We start from the raw sequence: 20349 nt of genomic DNA, 5'->3' as shown, positions 1-20349 counted from the left end.
CCAAAGTAGCACTTGGCACGTTGGATTTCAAGGCTGACATTGTTATCGGTGTTGCTGGTTCATAAATATACGAAGTCCTTTACAACCTCGAAATCATAACTGTCAACAGTGACGTGGGTGCCTATACGCAAGTGCCCCGACTGTTTGTTTGATGACAGGAGGTACTTCGTTTTGTCCTCGTTCACCACCAGACCCACTCGCTTTGCCTCTTTATTCAGTTTGGAGAAGGCAGAACTAACAGCGCGATTGTTAAGGCCGATGATGTCAATATCATCGGCATACGCCAACAATTGTACGCTCTCAAAATATTGTGCCTGAGCGATTAAGTTCTGCGGCTCGTACGATGCTCTCCAACATCAGGTTAAAGAACTCACGCCACAGCGAGCCACCCTGTCTGAAACCTCGTTTGGTATCAAAAGGCTCGGAGAGGTCCTTCCCAAACAGATAGACCTATGTTTCTATATTTTAAAATTTTTTGATTAAATTAATCAAATTCTATGACAAATAGTACAATTGACAAAGGGGACCCTTGAGGGACCCCATTGTTGAGTGGGTGACAATTGGAGAGGTTGCCATTCATTCTAACCTGAAACTTGCGCCCAGTCATCAAGTTTTTAACGAGATTAAAAACCCTAGTGAGAGATTAAAAAGCCTCCATGCCTCAAGTTGAGATAACACCACATTAATCCCCACGCGATCGAACGCCCTCTCGAAGTCCGTCGCTAGTACAGAGACGTGACTTTTGGTTGAAAGTGCTTTAGACACGTAATGTTGGAGATGAAGCAGTGCGTCGGTTGTGGTATTTTTTTCTTAAAAGCTACTTGATTATGGCTAATTAGTTTGCACTTCGTTATGTACCACATAAGCCGTTTGGCCAACATTTTGTCCAAGGTCTTACTGATGCAAGTAATTAAAGAGATTGGTCGGTAACTATTCACGTCAAGTAGAGCTTTATTAGGCTTTAATATAGATAAAATAACGGCTGACCTCCACACATGGGGGTAAACTCCGTCAAGAATTATTTTTCGTTTATAACTGTCAATCACGAAAATAGAGATAAAAACAAAGGAATTTAATTTATGGTAGCATGAAAACAGAGTTTCGCTACAATGCAATACATAGGATGGATATACGCAGTTAAACACATCGATTGCCAATAGAAATTCATTACTTTCAACTGCTTTTCGCTGCTGCTTACTAAAAATATTGGAAACCCGAATATTTCTAATTGTTACAAAATTTATTTGATTAAAAAGTCTAAGGATATAGTCGAGAATACTTATATAAAATGAGAGAAGACGGTAAAAACTCCAAGACATTTTGTGATTGGTTAAGAGGCTAATACCCCGCGGTTATTAGCACCTAATATAAGTTCAATGTATGAGTTTTTATAAAAATAAACATAACAATAATAATAATAATAATAATAACTATCTATACTATAATAGTCATCAAATTGAAAAGTTGGTCGTTAAAAGGAACACTAGCTTTTAATAATAAAAGTATTGAGGGAAAGAGAAGAGATGCTTCGAAGAAATCGACACCCAGCATTTCGCGCGTGAGTATGGAAATGCACTCTTTGAACATTGCCTCTCTTAGACTTTTTTGATCAGTCCAAATTAATTATGCTATCTTCAATAAAGTTAATCGTGTAAATATTTAAAAAAATTAAAATTTTCCTTGAAAATGGTCACCATTTGCTTTTACACAAGCCTTCAAACGATTAGGCCTTTCAGTTATTGCAGCACGCACGGTTTCCAAAGATTGTTGGAGACTCTCTAAATTTGTGTGAGGTCTTTGGCAGACCATGTTCTCCAATTCTGAGCACAAACTGTAGTCCAATGGATACAGATCTGGACTTCAGACGGCCAATATTCTGCGGCTATGAACCCAGGAATATTGTTTTTTAGTGGTTTGCGTGGTTTTTTTATGTGCTGGAGCGAAATCTTTCTGGAAAATCCAATGCTCTCCATTGAAGAGAGTACTGCTCAACTGCTTAACCACGCCTTCTAAGAGACATCCTCCTGGTACACTTTTGTCCCGTTTTTCGCAGAAATGAAGAGATGTTACGTCTTCACAAGACACTCCCCACCAAACCATCACGGAGGCTGGATGGTGGCCACGCTGAACGCTTGGAACAACAGTTTTTGCGTCTTTAGAAATTTTAGCATAGATTTTGTCGTTTTGCGTATTAAAACCTTCTCACCTGAAAACCTGAAAATTTTCTTATCTGTGAAAAGATTATTTTCATGGCCGTTGCATGTGTCGAATCGAATTTTCTTAAAGCGCGTTGTCAAAAGATGCCCAGTTGAGCGACGGAAGGATTTCATGTGGAGATCATCTATAATTAGTCTTGATATGGCTCTGGTCGATGCATTCATTTTCCAGAACATGACTTTCTGCTTTCGAAGGCAATTTCTGCGAATTCTTTCTCGAACGGCTTTTATGGCTGCACTGGTTCAAACCACGCGAAGACGTTCACTTCTTTTTCTGTTTGTCACTTCAGACGTTTGGGAAAAATGTTCGGTAAACAGACATTCTCGAAATACAGGGTGGCTGATGAAAGCCGCTACCAAAAAAAAAATTGAATAACTTTTTTTCTTTTTAAGTTATCTGTTCCATTTTTGTTTTAATTTGCAGATTGATCTTTAAAATTTATTAAAATGGATAACTGGGACACGCAAACAAGAATTTGGATAGTCCGCCGCTATCACGCACTGGAGTCCGTAGTTTTGGTACAGAGAGAGTACAGGCGGATGTTTGGCGGCGATCCCCCGAGCAGATGGACCATAATGAGACTGGTGAATAATTTTGCTGAGCAAGGAACAGTCGGAAGAAGGCCTTATCATCGAAACCCACCAGTTCGGACGGAGGAAACGATCGCTGCTGTAGCTGCAGCTATACAAAGCAATCCAAGGGTTTCAACAAGAAGCTTATATGCTCAACTTGGTGTCAGCCGACAGTCTTTGCAAACAATAATGCACAAAGATTTAGACTTATTTCCCTACAAAATTCAAATGGTTAACAAACTGAATGCAGCAGACTTGCCGATTCGCTTGGAATTTTGCCAGAAGATCCTGCAAATGGTGGAAGAAGGCCAAAACATGTTAAACTGCCTTTTCATGTCTGATGAGGCCCATTTCGATTTAAACGGCAATGTGAACAAACAAAATTGTCGAATATGGAGTACTTCTAACCCACAGATACTCCACGAGACGGAATTGCATCCTCTTCGCGTGACAGTGTGGTGTGCGGTTTCTTCACGCTGTATTGTCGGGCCTTATTTTTTTGAAGAAAATGGTCACACCGTTACGGTTACTGGAGACCGTTATTTGAAAATGCTGAAAGAATTTTTCTATCCAGAACTACGCCGAAAGAGAATTCCTTTCAACTCTGTGTGGTTTCAACAAGATGGGGCAACGTCTCACATAGCCCAGACTGTTATGACAGAGTTGCGACGAAATTTTCCCAATAAACTGATTTCAAAAAACTCCGAATTTCGTTGCCCCCCCAGGTCGCCTGACCTTACTGCAGCTGACTTTTTCTTGTGGGGTTCATGTAAACAAGAAGTTTATAAAACGAAGCCAACAAATTTGGATGAACTAAAACAATCCATTCGGGCAACAATTGCGGCTATTCCTGTCGCAACTCTCAAAGCAGCAATGAACAACTTTTTACTAAGATGTCGCACTTGTGTCAACGAGCATGGGGGGCATTTAAATTCAATTATTTTTAAAACTAGTTAAGCTACATTTAATAAAATTTAATGACCTTCAACTTGAAAAAAAAAAAAATGAATTCCATACACTAAAAGAAAATTTATTTGAGTTTCTTAATGTAGCAAAATTCATCAGCCACCCTGTATTACGTTTTTCCAGCAATTCGTAAATCTCACTCGCTCTTTACCACACCTTTGTAATGCAGTGCCTGAAATGCGATTTTCCTTAGCTCCCCACTCCATTTTTAACAAGCGAAAATTGCCACGAAACTGAGTATGATTTCTGAGTAGACGACAATGCGTACAGAACTTTTTTCAGCGAATTTGTTCTCGTCGTATGCATGTAAAATTTGTCACAGAATTTATGGCATGACTAAGTATATCCTGCATACAGAGGCGTTCCGGTTGCAAAAAGTAAGAGTAGACCGGACGACAGAATAGTTTCTTGTTGAAATAATCTATTCCACTATTCCATGAAGCCATTTTAACAACAGAGCTAAGTTATGGATGCGAATCATAAAACTTTTCTGAGCAGCTCAGTTCAAATGATACAAGTCGCCCCCTCTTTGCAACATCTGTGATGCCTTTGGGCCTTTTATCGTCCACAGGAGCACTCATTTGGGATAGTCGCACACCTCAACCGCTCAGACGTGAGTTATCGTTAAAAAATTGTGAGAATTTATTAAGCTAATGACTATCTTCAATCATCATCAATCTTAAAATCGTCAATTTCCCTACCATTTAACCTTTGTGCTTCAATTAGAATTTAGTTGTTTATCTTTTTGAGGCTTTGATAAAGGTTTTGCCCATAGTGCGTAGTTCAAATTCTTTCACTTTTCAATATTTTCAACTAGGAGATGTCAATTGTGCCACGCTGTATCCCCTTTTTCAATAGTTCGGTACTATGTAGTACGAAATTTGACAGATGAGATCTAATATGCTAAGAAGTTCCTTTTCATTTGTTCCAGAAAAAACGTTAATTTCGAGGATTATATTTATATATTTTTTCCTTTAACTCCTATTGGCATATAGGGCTTCACCTACTCCTCTTCCCCAACGGACACGATTTTGAGCTAAATATTCCAGTTCGTTCCACTTAAGACCAAGAGAGTTCATTTCAACTTCTGTTGAGCATCTCCAGGTAGTACACGGCCTACCCACTCCTTGGCCAGCTTGTTGGAAGGTGATCCACTGTCACTTCCTTCTTCGAATTTCAGTCGCCAGGTCGAGTTGGTTAGCTTTTTTTAGCAGGCCGAGTTGGATATTGTACGGGGCCATTGATTGCATTTATGTTAAATATGCGCAATTTGGGAGGAAGGCTGATGTTGCTATTTCGCCAGAAAGGCGCGACGATGCCAAATGATGAAACAGCGTTGCTAATCCTACACTCATCACCTACCTCAGAGCCACCTTCGGCGGTGACCATGCAGCCAATGTAGCACAATTTATCTACACTTTCATACAGTTGATCGCCCACTGCAACTGTCTCTGTCCCTTTTTATAGCGTTGGCCTTGAAGCTTCTCCTGCATGGTTTTTCTCCCATCGGCCGTGTCCCCAGGGGGAGGATCGGAGAATGCCATGTAGAAATATGAGGTAGGTGGGAATAAAAATACCACCCGCGTACCAAAACAAGCAGACACCTGCTTGGGGGTGCAGATAGACAAGCTAGGGTAGGCGGGCTAGCAACCTACCTATCTGAAACTTCATTTACTAACGAATTTTGAAATTTTTTGCCTCTATATTTGATAGAAAATAACAGTTTTTCAACTCGTGCTTTTATTGCAACAGTCGATAAAAGGAGTATTAGCGTACTATTTAGAAGGTTCTTAGTTCAATTCTTGAGAAGCGCAAAACAATTTTGTGTTTTTATTTGCATTTTTTTTATGTGTGTAAATAAGGAAGGTAAAACAATAAATTGAAATACATTTTTCCTCGACAGTCATTTGTACTTTTTGCGAACGACCAGAATTTATATCCGTCCAAGGACTGTCACTTCAGTAGTATTCCCCAAAAATGTAGTAAGAACAGCAACAACATTGTTTGCATACCTGTAGAAGGATTGATTGACTTTGCATTTTTAACCCTTTTCCCCTTAAAACAACGTGTGGGAGATGTGATCCTACTTCCGTGCCTAAAATGTGAACCTCGTATTAGACGCGTGATGACTTTTTCTGGCCAAAAATGAGAACCTCGTATCAAATACGAGATTTTTTTTACGCACAAGAAAACCTTTCATCGAAAGTGGTTCAATCGTCGCTTGATTTATAAGACAATGGGTTAATATTCCCATATCATCGCTCGTAAAAGCTTTGGGGAACCTTTAAAATGCAAAATTGATATGTACCTACTTAAATGACCGTTATTATTCTGCTTATACAAATGATTTAAAAGCCGCAATGGAATAGTATTTAATAATTACATTGGTGAGTTTTCGAAGTTAGCCTTCCAAAGCGGGTAAGTAGGTAGATGAAATGGTTGAAGTACAACTCTGGCACTCTCCAAGTTGCACAAAAGTGCCATTTTGATACCATTATGAGACCTCCAATAGGCAGATATCTGAAGGCAGCCAGAGCAGTTGATGTAATGGAGAAGATTGATGGGATTTAGGTTGGTGCACTGCCACAGGCTGTCAAAGAAGGGAGCACCCAGTGACTTTAATCGTCTAGCTGCCAAGCCCGGACATTTACAAAGAATATGTTCAACGCTCTTCATCTCTGAAAGGTAATCACAACTTCTGCAATGGGGGTTAAGGCCGGCGGGCCAATTAGATGTCCTAAATTCAGTAGTTTTCGCGAAGGTTGTAGGATGAGAAAAACAACAATTAGCCAAATGAAGTTTTGGGGATAGTTTAATATATATTTGAACTAAAAAAACAAAATTTGTACAATCTACAAAAAAAAAAAAAAAAAAAAAAAAAAAAAAAAAAAAAAAAAAAAAAAAGCCGAGTTATCAATAGATTCCCAGAGCGCCTTGCCACTGAAATATCCAACTTCTGTACAAGATACAACTTGCAATTTTCATCTGAAAACAAAACAAAAAAAGGATTATTAATTTTGATGTAATTTTCTTCGATGTGAACTAAGAAACACGTAAAATTCGAATTTTTGGGGAAGGTAGAAAAAAAAGTGGGTTTTCAAGGAAAAAAAACTCTTCAACTGGGTAAAAAAGTCACTTAAAAAAGTTTTTGGATGTTTTTTAGTTCGCATAGAAGATAATTACATCAAAATTAATAATCTTTTTTTTTTGTTTTCAGATGAAAATTGCAAGTTGTATCTTGTACAGAAGTTGGATACAGGCGCTCTGGGAATCTATTGATAACTCGGCTTACAATATATTGTTGGAGATTGTACAAATTTTTTTTTTTAGTTCAAATATATATTAAACTATCCCCAAAACTTCATTTGGCTAATTGTTTTTTTTCTCATCCTACAACGCTTCGCGAAAACTACTGAATTTAGGACATCTAATTGGCCCGCCGGCCTTAAATGGTAAACCTAGCTTTTCCGCGTGTGAGCCGATCGTCCAATGACCGGTAAGCACAGCTACGAGTTTGGAAATTGAATGGCGTGGAGGGTCCAGTACTTTCAGAGTTCTTCAACAATTGTAGAGAAGCCAAAAGATTTTCGAAATAGCCCTTGAATGAATAGAGCTCCATCTGTTCTGCGTTTTCCTGAGAAATGAGTTGCGCAGTTCTGCTTTAACACGATTAAGGGGGATGCCGATAGCCGAGTTGGAGGTCTCTCAGACTAATTCAGTCGCTTTTTTTGCAAGCTCATCAGTCATTTAATTTCCCTCTATGTTCCTAAGTCCTGGAAGCAAGAACAGAAAAACTTTTCGTGCACACCCAAGAATTTGATCTCCTCTTTACAGGAGTTGACTAGTCTGAATCTACTTCATTGTGCTGTCAGTGCCTTTATCGCGGCTTGACTATCGGAATAATTTTAATATCTCCATTGCTCCCACGTTCCCTAAGCATTTTGCATGCTTGCAGGTTCGCAAAGGCTTCTGCCTGAAAAATACTAGAAGTACCTACTCGTTCTTGTATTAGTTTTAGTATTATATGTATATTAATTCTAATAAATAAATAAATTCTTGACTGTATTACAAAACCATCCACAGGGTTACTTTTCAAGTCTTGAAAAATTGCGGTTTCGGCCACAATATTATCCTAATTTCCAAAGAAACAGTTCGGTTAAAAGTTGATTTTCCTGCAGGGTATGCATGTGAATACAAGTACAGGTAAAATAATTTATCGTTGCGAATATGAAACGAAATCAGAAAACAGAAAGCAGAAAAAAAAAATTAAACACAACGTGCAATGCAGTCAAAACCAAATCAAATCTCTACTAAAGAGTGCAATAAAAGTATACAAAACGGACGAACGGTTGCCGCGCATGCGCAAAACAACAAAAACTAAACCAAGAGTGGTGTGATGAGTAGGTGCTGTGCAGCTAGAAGCGCCCGTTTGATACGGCTGACCGGTTTCGGCACATTTTTCCCCGCGACTAGCTTTACGAACCAACCAATCGTTATGTTGTTGTTGTTGTTTTTATTGTTTGGTACATTTTCGGACTCGAAAGCACCAGTAAACCAAGAAACCAACAACATGAGAGGCGCAAGTAGCGGCAAACAGGCAACAGCAGCAGCAGCAGCATCAATGCCACCAATGCAAGTAGTAGCTCTAAAATCACCGGTTTCGTAGTCTGTCCCACGCTGCGCTGAAACCATCAGCTTCGATCGAACGTGACGTGCGCGCCTTATTGCTGCTTTCTTTATTGTTTCGCGTGTTGTTATTATTATTTTTGCTTGTAACGAGTGCTTGTATTGTATATGTACGTATGTATATGGGAAGGTATGTGTGTGTGTGTTGTATGTATATCAAAGTTAACTTTCGGATTGTTTACAGTGTTTATACGGTGGGTAGGTACTGTTTTACTTGAACTTGTTTTGTGTTATTTTGTCTGTATTTCGGCCACTTGAGCTTTGTAGCCGACAAGTGAGCGCACACAAGGGGTATTGGTTGAACGAATTGTATACCCTACTTGGTAGATATTTACCGAAACATTACCAAGTACAGACTGATACCATTTTACAGAGGCCAGACAAAATTATAAGCTCACAGGATGGCAGGGGGGGGGGGGGGGGGGGGGGGGGGGGGTTAGCTTTGATACGCCCGGTTCTTAGTTATGGTGCCGAAATCTGGATACTGAAAGTTGATGATATAAACCAGCTATTGCGAATTGAAAGAACCATAATGAGAAAAATCTATAGTCTTATTCGGTTTGAAAACGGCTCGTACCGCATCCGTTACAACAAAGAAATTGAAAACCTTATGGTGGTGAAAATGTAATACGTTTTAGTAAAGGGCAGCGGATTAGATGGATTGGCTACATCATAAGAATGCAGAATCAAAAGAATGAAAGAATCCAAAAAAGGGTGTTTACTTTGCGTCCAATTGGAGGAAGAAAGAGAGGCCGACCAAGAACGAGAAGATGGCTTGATGACGTAGAAGTAGACTTAAATGCGATGAACGTTCGTAATAGGAGAAATGAGGCAAGAGAGAGACTGAATTGGAGGAGAATTGTTGATGAAGCTATGATCCACTACGGACTGTGAAGCTAAGAGAGAGAGAGAGAGATGGAAGAGGGAGTTTTTTTTTATTTTAATTAAATTAATTTTTCTTGTAATATCTTTTTACAAATACAGATGTACACTAATCAAAAGCAATACGTATGACAAAGGCACATTTTTTAAATGCTTGTAGGTAGGTAGGTAGGTAAAATTGTGGAAGTGCCAGTATGGCACTCCTAAAGTTGCACTAAAGCGCCGTTTTGATACCATTATGCGACCTCAGGTAGATATCTACAGCCAGCCAGAGCTGTTGATATAATGGAGGAGATTGATTGTATTTCGGTTGGCGTACTGCCCCAGGCTGTCGAAGAAAGGAGCACCCAGAGACTCTAGTCGTCAAGCTGCCAAACCCCGACATTTACAAAGAAAATGTTCTACAGTATCCGTCTTTGAAAGATCCCCCACAGCTTCTGCAAGGGGGCTAAATGGTAACCCTAGCTTTTCTGCGTGTGTGCCGATCTCCAGTGACCGGTAAACACAGCTACGAGTTTGGAAATTGAATCGCGAAGAGTACAAAGGACTTTCTGAGTCCTTCGTACATCGTATTCAAAGGGTTTTCGAAATAGCACATGAAGAAATGGAGCTCCATCTTTTCTGCGAAATAATTTGTGCAGTTCCCCTTTAACAACTGCCAGGGGGATGCCGATGACCGGGTAAGAGGTCTCTGAGGCCAATTCAACTGCTTGTAAAATTATTCCAAATTTGTGTCAATTTACACTCCGAAAGGGGCAAACTTAGACATGTGAAGGAAAACAGTCGGGTGTAGTACCACCAGATTGGAGATAATAGAAAATATGAATAAAATGAAATCTCGAAATGTAAATATAATATTTATGATTATAAAAAAAAAATCACTAGCCTCTAATATCCACCCGATATTCATGAAAGTTGATAAAGGGTGAACCAAAATATCTGAATCTTAATTATACGAAATGAAAGTAGTCGAGGAGAAAACAGACACTGAGATGATTCCACCATATCATATTTCCAATACATACCCACCATAGTAAGCATGGTAAAAAGATTTTTATGGTGTGCCTAAAGGCCTGAAGCCAGCTGTCAGCGAATTTGACAGAATCGGCCGTTGGACTGACGTAGCAGGAGCTACGAAGCGGTTTATTTACGAAAAAACTGAGCTTGTGCTGGTGATATACGAGAAAGAGAAATCAACCAATGGCACTTCGTTGCCGTCTGAACAACTATTGACTGGACGAATGTGTGAAATAATCGTGCAGAATTTGGCTGGCGAATGACTCCCATGACGTGGCAGCCGAAGTTCTTCTCACAATTTTTCTTTTTCACCCTATTTATTGTCCAAACCTAGTAATCTATCATCCTTGATAGTAAGGCCTAGCCACATTGTTGAGTCACATAGCCTGGATTCTTATCCATAAGTGTCTGGGCAAGATTTTTACTGGCGGGTTAGAAGGACCTTGCCGCATTACATGACCAAACATTTGCTTAGTATCTGTTGAGCTGAAACAAGTCGCATTTAGTCAAATAAGATCAAGCGTATTCTGCCAGCAGTTGAATGCCTAGTATTTTCCTGAATGCTGTAGCTGGATGCTTAGAATTACCATTATTCTCTTTGCTCGGAAGAGCAGTTACATAGCCAATTCATTAGCCATAAACGTTCTTCAAATTTTATTGGGTCCTGGGTACCAGCTTGATAAGATAGTATGAAAAAAATATGGAAAGTGAAGTTAGGGTACTTAAAGAATATGACATTCGGCTGTTTATTTGAAGGGATCTACCTTGACCTCCTAGTATAACAAAATTAGGTGATGGGGGAGAGTGGTGCTTGTTGTAATTTGACAGGCTCGCTATGCTTATTTTAGAATGTTGCAAACTTGATTAACTTCCTCCGGTTCTAGCTCCTTTCTCGTCGTTTGCTCCGATAGGAGCTAAAGGAAAAAATAAGTAAAAATGATATAAAACCTTGTTAAGAAATCAGCTTAAGCATCACTTTTATTTTCGTTCGAAAAAAAACCTTATTATCAAAATTTTATGTTTCTACCCACCAACGTACAAACCCATGCACATTTCTTCAAGGAAAGAATGGCCGGGTTGCAGTATTTGGAGTCAAGGGTTGGTGAAGTTCACGGATGGCTCAAAATTGAATGGAAGGATTGGCGCTGGAGTATTCTGTAAAGAGCTTCCCATCAGACTCAAGTTCAGGTTACCGGGCCACTGCCAGCCAAGCGGCAATCAGGGACTCTATGATGTTGTGCTCGAAACTGGTTGCGCTTGAAACTGACTTCACTTTCGATTGCATCCGAATTCTTCGAAATAAGGCTTATCTGGGAACCTGGTCATAGCAGCATTCCAGGAAACTGCGAGGCAGATGAGCTGCCTAGACGGAACCTGTGAGCTAGTTACTTCGCGAAAGGAGAGGATTGGGATTAAGCTGACTACCTGAGGTCTGCTCCTAGAGAGATGGGCTTTGCGTCAATTCAGCGAACGCTGGGTAAGTACTAAACCTTGTAAGGTCGCGAAACCCTTCTGATCACGTGTGGATTGGCCGCGTTCGAGGGATCTCGTGAGGTTAACGAAATCTCAGCTGTCGAACGTTATGGGTGCCCTTACATGACATTGGCCGCAAGGTATATGTGCTGTGAAACTCGGCATTACTTCGAGTTCGTTTTGCGCCAGTTTTATGGAGAATGAGGTGAAATCATCTCAGCACTTTCTTCTTCGCAGGGCTAAGCATCTTGGCTCTCTTATATAGCGGGCATTGATATTAAAAACCTGATGAATTTCATCAGTAGTACGAAGTGGTTGACACCACCGAAAATCAGTCATCGTTCGGTTGTCTTCACCAAATGCACATCACCAATTGCAAAAATTAAAAATCAGGTACGTATCCTATGGGTTCTAGGGCATATAAGAATAATTGAGAACGAAATGGCAGATAAATTAATTTGGCATAGGAAAGGATAACTTCTCCTCGCTTATTTAAGAAGTAGAAAAAATACGAAAAATATCGTACTGGGACAATCTATCTCGTATGTCGTAATCAAAATCAATAATAGAATCACAGAAATTCTAACAGGAAATTGTATATTGAATCATTATCTTACTAACCTGTGAATATGCTCCAATGGCCAATAGGACCAAGATTGAAATTTATCGAGTAAGTTGGGATCCGAGAAATAATATGAATCCATGAAGGGTGCACAATAGATCTTTCGGGTAGCAGCGCTAAATGATGAACGATCTACTGTTACAAATTTAGCTGTTTACACCGATTTATATGCCGATTTTTCAAAAGCATTGAACTCGGTCTCGCACAAAATTCCCCGCTAGAAACTAGGGTCCAATCGGCTTGCCTTTTATGGCTGAAAGCATACCTGTCAAATAGAATATCATTTGTTCAAATTGGGAATACTAAATCCCATACATTTGTGTCAACTTCTAGAGTACCACAAGGTAGCAGTCTGGGTCCTATCTTGTTTATACTTTTCATGAATGACGTTGGTCGTTATTTAAAGTATTCTAAATATTTACTCTATGCAGACGATTTGAAGCTTTTTGGCAGAACCTCCTGTCTATCGGTTGCATTGTTATTACAGGAACACTTGAATGCTTTGAATGGTTGGGCTCTGAAAAACAAACTTTGTCTCAATACCAAATGTTATCAAATGACGTTTTCCAAGTCGATGAATCTCCTTTCCTCAACTTATTATGTTTCAAATGTAACTCTTGTCTCAGTCAATGAAATCCGTGATCTTGGTGTTATTTTTGATTCGTATTTTATGTTCGTTGTCCATATTAACTCTATTATTCCGAAAGCATATGCTAACTTAACTTGTTTGCGGCGCGATGCTAGTGATTTTAAAGATCCATACACTGGAAAAATCGGGTACATATACAGGTATATTGCGTTAGTCCGTTCGGAGCCGGAATCCGATGTATTCCTCACATTCTCGCAAAATTGAAAGAGTTCGATGCAAGTTTTCTCCTCACCCTCTTCACGTTGATAGTCCCTTGCTTATGAGTGTTTTATCGGCAAAATAAATTTCAATGCTCCTAATGGAGTACTTTGCTCGTATAATCCATTTTATGTTGAAATTCTCATACCTTAATTCCGCTTCTCTTACAAGAGGACTTGAAGAGCTTAATCGGATTTCTATTTAGAAGTCTTGTTCTTGATTTTGTGATGCCAAGGCCTCTGTTTAAGTTACTTATTGAATCTTATTATTTGTCAAATAAACTATTTAATTTTAGTATTGAGTTTTTGTAAGGGAAGAAAGAAATATACATAAATCCCCCCATAGTAATAAAAGCAATAATAACTTGGTGCTTAATACTTATTACATTCCGCACTATTCTCTAGAAGGGATATGGGTGAAGAGGCCTCCACTCGGAAGTAACAAAAACTGATCTGCCGGGCTTGTAATATTTTCGAAGTTTCTTAGAATTTCCAAATTTCCCTTAATTTAATCCAAACTTTAATCCAAGCCCCTCAACCTAATTCCTTGGCCCGGAGCCCCTTCTGCCATTCCCTTCTGCAGCCATCAAAGCCACGGGTTACTCTAACCCACAAGCGAGCTTGGCAGACTGAGAGAGGCTGCAGATGGACAAAACTGTCATGTCCAACCGACCGTCGCAGTTCCTCCAGTCACTAAGCAGAGGGGGCTGTAGGAGACTGGTTGGACTGATGACGGGCCACTTTCTATGGGGCAAGCACATGGAAAAAGTAGGCATCTCAGACAGTGCACTCTGCACGTGCAGAGGAGGATGAGACGGTGGACAACTTACGGTGTGTCTGCCCAGCTTTCGCTCGAATCAGACTTGAGGTCTTTGGCACTGATGCGTTAAGAAACGACCAACTAGGCTCCTTGGCACCACAAGATCTACTCAGATTTCTTCGGAGCTCGAGTAGATTTAAAGAAAATTAAAAATGGAATCCGAGTGCAGTACAATTGATTTAATTGTGTTTGAGTGCTGTTCTTGCTAGTCTGTCCCGACAAAAAAAAAAATAAAATATTGCGCGTTCTGGCAGCGTTAACATCCCCATCAGCTGCTCAAACATTCAAAAAAATTAAACTTGTATAATAATAAAAATTAATTATTTACTTTTTTTCTTATAAATAAACCGCACACCTGAATGGTATGAAAACTCGCCATAGCTGCAGTTAGCGCTTTAACTTGTTTTTTTTTTCATTCCTTTTTTGCTCTTTTAATGCTTTGGGATTCGCGGCATTGTTGTAGCGCTGAGAAGTTTGAGTTGATCGTTGATCACTTTGTTTTTGTCCCGTAAGTTACCAGTTGGCTGTTTCAGTTTGTTAAGTGACTCTATTGGATACGGACGGGATTTGTGGTCGACGTTTAGACCGATGACAGAATCTGAGAAGTGGTTGCAGCTGTTGTCGATTAGACGATAAAGAAATGAAATACAATAAAAAAAATGGAGTGTAATTGTGGTGAAAGAAGAAGAGAAGCTTTTCCGTTGTGAAGTGGATGAATTGTGGACATACATTTGTACGTATGTATGTATGTACATACATATGAAAATGCAAAAGCATATCATTTAAATCTGTAATGAAACGTATTCGGTTAGCGGGAAAAGCAACAATTACTTAGCCACGTTCGCCGCACTGCAACTATGTTCGAGTGTTTGTGCATACGTGCATACTTGTTGAATGGCTTAGTAGAGGTGTAGAGCATCTGCAGCTGTAAAGAAATAAATTTACTGGCGTACCCAAGCATTCCAAGTACCTTCGCGCGCTTATTAATATCACGAAAATCATGAGATTCATTTTTTTACAAATTTAAAAAATTGTGAAAGTAATGCATTTTTTAAGAAATGAACAGAAATATAAAAAAAATTAAAAAAAACGAAAAAATTTGAAATTTACAAAAAATACATAAAATGCTTAACGAAAAAAGTGACTGTGAATTCCAATGAAAATCAAAACGAAAATACATACAAACATAAGTATATGCGTGCTTGATGTATGCGTGCTGAAAGTACGCCATCGGAAATTTTATGACTTCGTAATGAAGTATGTAAGTAAGCGAGCGGGGTTGTGTAGGTTCATTGCCTATTCTGGATATGAAACGTTAAATGATAGAACTTTTTTTTCGAATAACGGTCACCAAATGGAGTGCATATTTTCCAGGAAACAAGTTCTCATAAAAATCTTTTGCCGTTCGCGGGCGACATAAAATTCTTGGGTATTCTGTGTTTTAGAGTAATATCAAGACGCATACCACAAATTGTAGAGGAAGCGCATTGAACATAATTTATACTCTACAGCACGAAAAATGAATAACCGAAGCACCCATCGTGTAAAGTGTGTTCGGATGTGCTGAATGCCTTGGAAAGCATCATTTTTTTTTTATTTACCTGCCGATCGTAAGATCAATTAGCTTCACGTACATTTTTACACACTGATTTACTTCTAATCAAGCGCCAAATATCTGGTCAATAAAGTACTCTTCTGCATAGTTAAATGTGTTATAGGAAATAAAACTTCAAATGGTGAAAATATATTTATGTCAATCATCTTGGCATTATAGTCCGAGGTGGCCCATTGCCTCGTCTACAATACGCCTCCATTCTTCTTGACAGCCCGCTTTCGCTCTATATTGAGAGATTCTCATCTTTCGTATATCGCCTTCTACGTCTTGCAACCATCGTCTCATTGATCGGCCGCTCCATCTTGCTCCTTCAGGGTTTGCTTAAAATACTTTCTTGATCATTCTTGCAAGTTCTCGCATCAGTAAATTCACGTCATTAACTTTAAGGACCCATGCTTCACAGCCGTAGGTATGTACTTATATATAATTATACACTTATTCTCACTGAATTAAGTCACTTTATCTCTTTACAATACAGGGTTGTCCATACTCGACGGACCCATCTGGCAACCCTGTATCTTTTGACAGGACGTCAGATCGCTTAATGACATACCGCGTTGGAAGCGTCAGTCCAAGCAGATTTTTACCATGGAACAGTACACGCCACGCTAGCGCTCCCAAATTGTTGAAATTTACATTCAACAAAAGAAGTCAATTGTGAAAACTCAACGTGCGTATAAATTATTAAATAATGTGAAAAGTGCGCCTTCTAAGAACACCATTAAACGTTTGTACGAAAGGTTTTCGACTGGTGGTGCTCCTTCTAATCCAAAGAGGCCAAATTAAAACCGACCAAGGCGATCAGATGAGAATATTGCTCTTGTACGGCTCAGTGTTGAGACGTCGCCTAGGACATCCCAAAATCGCCGTTCTCAGCAGTTGGGCATTGCTCGGACCACTTTACAACGAATTATCCGCATTGGTTTGCATTTATTCCCGTATAAGATTCAACTGACGCAAAGATTGTTTCCTGCAGACAAGCCTCGTCGATTGGAATGGGCCCAAAGAGTCATTGAAATCCGTCGGGTCCGTCGAATATGGGCAACCCAGTATTGGCAATCGTTTTCATGCAAAATTTTGTTCGTTCGCCCGACTGACGTTGTCCTGTGATTCTAAACATCTTAACTATGAATATTTAATTTGGGTATAGTTGGTTGGTTGGTTAAAGTGGTGATTCTTCCAGAACCCAATTAGCGCTTCTGCACCATTTTGTTGCCACTCGTTACCAACATTTTTAATGGTTATTTACAGGAAGACTATATCCAGTCTGTACGGTTTAAGGACTTTTTTAGGTTGTTGCCATCTAAGCCAGACAGTTGAACAGCGGTTGGCCTAGGGTTAACATTCTGTTCTTCCCTAGGACAGGGCATTCACAGAGGAAGTGGTCATAGCTAGAGCTTTCCACCAGACTACCGAAACATATGATAAAATTGGTCGTATAACCACCTTGTACAATCATAATGTATGCTTAGGTTGCAGTCACCATCTTTTTCCATGCATACGTTTACAGGCATTTAAAGCAATTTCTGTTTTCCTAACCCGTTCTTTGACGTTTAATTCCAGCTTTGGAGTCCAGAATTACCCCTAAGTACTTTGCTCTGGGAGAGAGTTTGTCCGTTAATATTTGGTAGGGTAAAAGGTGGTACCTTGTATCTTGAAAAGCACAAGTTATGTTTTATGCGGGTTTGAGTTTAGGCCACAGCCTGTGGCCCAAAAGTTAAGCGCGCCTAACGCCCTTTGGATGATGCCACCGATCGTATTAGGACACAGTCCTGACGCCATTAGCACCACATAATCAGTCTGTAAAGTCTGCCAAGTTCGCCACCGCTTTTACCCCACCTATATTAAGTTTTATTAAGATTTTGCTAATAACGCATAACCAGAGAAGTGGAGTTAATACTCCCCCCTGTCGAGTGCCCCTGTGAACCTTCTTGGTTATGCTGATATTACCCATTTTAGCTTTGATGATCCTGTTTTGGTGTTTATGTATCCAAAAACTTGCAAAGTAGGGGAAATTGAGAGATTAAAATGACATTTGACCCTTTTTGGCTGTTTGGCCGAGCTCCTCCTCCTATTTGTGGCGTGCGTCTTGGTGTTATTCCACAAATGGTGGGACCTACAACTTTAAGTCGTCTCTGAACGACAAATAATTTTTTATCAAAAGCTTTTTCATGGCAAAAATACACTCGGAGGTATGCCATTGCCTGCCGAGGGGCGACCGCTATTAGAAAAGACTTTTTCCTCATTTTGGTGTTTCACTAAGATTCGAGCTAGCGTTTTCCGAAACTTGTAAATTGATACTGGTTTTGCGGTCATGTACTTTTTTGATATTTTTCTCTTTGAGAGCGAACTAGGAAATTAAATTACTGGTAAGTTACTGGATAATTTTCTCATGCAGGGACCGGTCATCTTGCTTAGTAACGAAATCCATCGATTTGTATGCCATTAATTCGCCAATTATCTTATTTGGAATCAGAAAATTCAGTTCGTTGACATCAAAATCTTGAAATTTTATCTCCAAAAGTCTTTCAGACTCCCGAATATCTCAAGCTGAAATCTATGCCGCAACAGCATCAGCTGAATTGGCTCTGCAATTAACTCCTCTTAATACTCTGACAAACAATTTCATTGATAGCCAAACGGCTATTAAAGCCAATATGGCTCCTTGGACTAACACGGAATTTGTTCAGCAACGCAGATCCAAAATTGATGAACTCTGCGGAAATGAGCAGGTCACTATTTACTGGATACCTACTTTGCTACTGTCCTGCTTTTTGTAGAACTCGACAAATGTGCCTAGGATCAATGTATTTTTCATCCTTGAAGGAAATTGCTAACAAAAAACAGAACGGCTCGTTAAAACTGGCGAAGACGTGCATTAAGAATTACATAAAATAAGATCTTCCACTCCAAATATATAGCTCTGGCAACATAATGTGCCTTAGAGTAATATGAGATCTTTTTACAGATCCGCCAGCACTACCTAACTTAAATATGTAGAGTTTTTACAAAACTTCTAATTTTCTTTAAATCTACTCGACCTCCGAAGAAATCTGAATAGATCTTGTGGCGCCAAGGAGCCAAGGTGGTCGCTTCATAACAACATCAGTGCCAAAGACCTTAAGCTTGATTCGAGCGAAAACCGGGCAGGCGCCAGAAAGTGGCCCGCCTTCTCATCCCCCTCTCCACATGCTGGGCAGAGTGCACTGAGTCTGAGATGCCTACCCTTTTCATGTGCTTCGCCCACAGAAAGTGGCCCATCATCAGTTAAACCAGCTGACTACAATCCCTTCTGCTTAATGACAGAAGGATCTGCAACAGTCGTTCGGACATCACAGGTAACATCAGGTTTGTCCATTTCTTTTAGTATAATAAAGCGTAAATTTGAGCAGTATCAAAAACGGCGTCGATTTTTTACAATTTGTTGCATGCATTATTATGTTGCGCATTTTCTTGCATATGTAAAATTTCCCAGCAGGTACTTTATATGAAAAAATTCATTAAAAATTGTTAAAAAATCTGAAATATTACTTCAAAATTGCCTTATACGATAAAATGAATGAAATACTTTTTTCCTTTTTTTATTTTGAAGAAAGTCATTAATAAATATTTTTTTTAATTGAATCGACCAACCTTTTAGTAACATTGCTTCTATTTAGTTCAATATATCAACACAGTGAACATAGGCTCGAGTTTTCAGAAATAAAGTTCAGTTAAATATAACCAAAAAAATCTGTATTATTTGAAAAATTTCAATTTGGAAGCACACCATTAAATTTAGCAAACCTGAAATGCGCCCCGGATGCTCAAAGAATTTGCAGATTTCGTGCCCATATATGTAGGTCCATACATACACACATACGCATTTAACGAAGAAAAGTAATTTAAACCGTAACAACAAAACATTCAACAGTCAATAGTCTACACAGTCATGCCTTTGTTGTCAATGTTCCGCTGACTTGTTTTATTTGTTAAAGAAATTCTCGTTACTTTGGTTTGCATTTCGCACATTAACAGCTGTCTTTGCCCCTATGTAATAGGACTATGAATAAGTTCGTGCGGTTTTTTTTCGAAATTTGAAACTTTATTGACGTAAAATGGTTACAAATTTAATATTCAAAATATTGTCCATCGCTTACTACTACTTTTTCCCATCTTTCTGGCAATTCACGGATTCCCTTTGTGAAAAATTCGGTCGGTTTTGCCGCAATCCACGAATCGATCCATTTTTTGACTTCATCGTAATTACGGAAGTGCTGGTCAGCCAGGCCATGTTGCATCGATCGGAAGAGATAGTAATCGGATGGCGCAAGGTCTGGACTATACGGCGGGTGGGGTAGGACATCCCATTTGAGCGTTTCTAAGTATGTTTTGACCACTTGTGCAACATGTGGCCGAGCATTGTCATGTTGCAAAATAACTTTGTCGTGTCTATCGGCGTATTGCGGCCGTTTTTCTCGCAGTGCTCGGCTCAAACGCATCAATTGTCGTCGGTAGACATCCCCCGTAATCGTTTCATTCGGTTTCAGTAGCTCATAATACACAACACCCAGCTGGTCCCACCAGATACACAGCATAACCTTCAGGCCATGAATATTCTGCGCCGACGTCGATGTTGAAGCATGGCCAGGGT

At 39.5% G+C, this 20349-nt stretch overlaps 1 protein-coding gene across 1 annotated transcript in view; it reads left to right on the top strand.

Moving 5' to 3' along the window:
* Positions 1–14642: 14642 nt before the first annotated feature.
* LOC128855584 (leucine-rich repeat-containing protein 70) overlaps positions 14643–20349 on the top strand; it is a 33949-nt gene continuing 28242 nt past the window's right edge. The window contains exon 1 of the mRNA XM_054090599.1: positions 14643–15362. The gene's annotated coding sequence lies outside the window, so the exon portion shown is untranslated. The remainder of the gene's footprint in view (positions 15363–20349) is intronic.

This window comes from Anastrepha ludens, chromosome 2, assembly GCF_028408465.1.
Source record: "Anastrepha ludens isolate Willacy chromosome 2, idAnaLude1.1, whole genome shotgun sequence".
NCBI lineage: Eukaryota > Metazoa > Arthropoda > Insecta > Diptera > Tephritidae > Anastrepha > Anastrepha ludens.
Note: the sequence above shows the minus strand (reverse complement) of the source record. Positions and strands in the feature narration are given on the sequence as shown.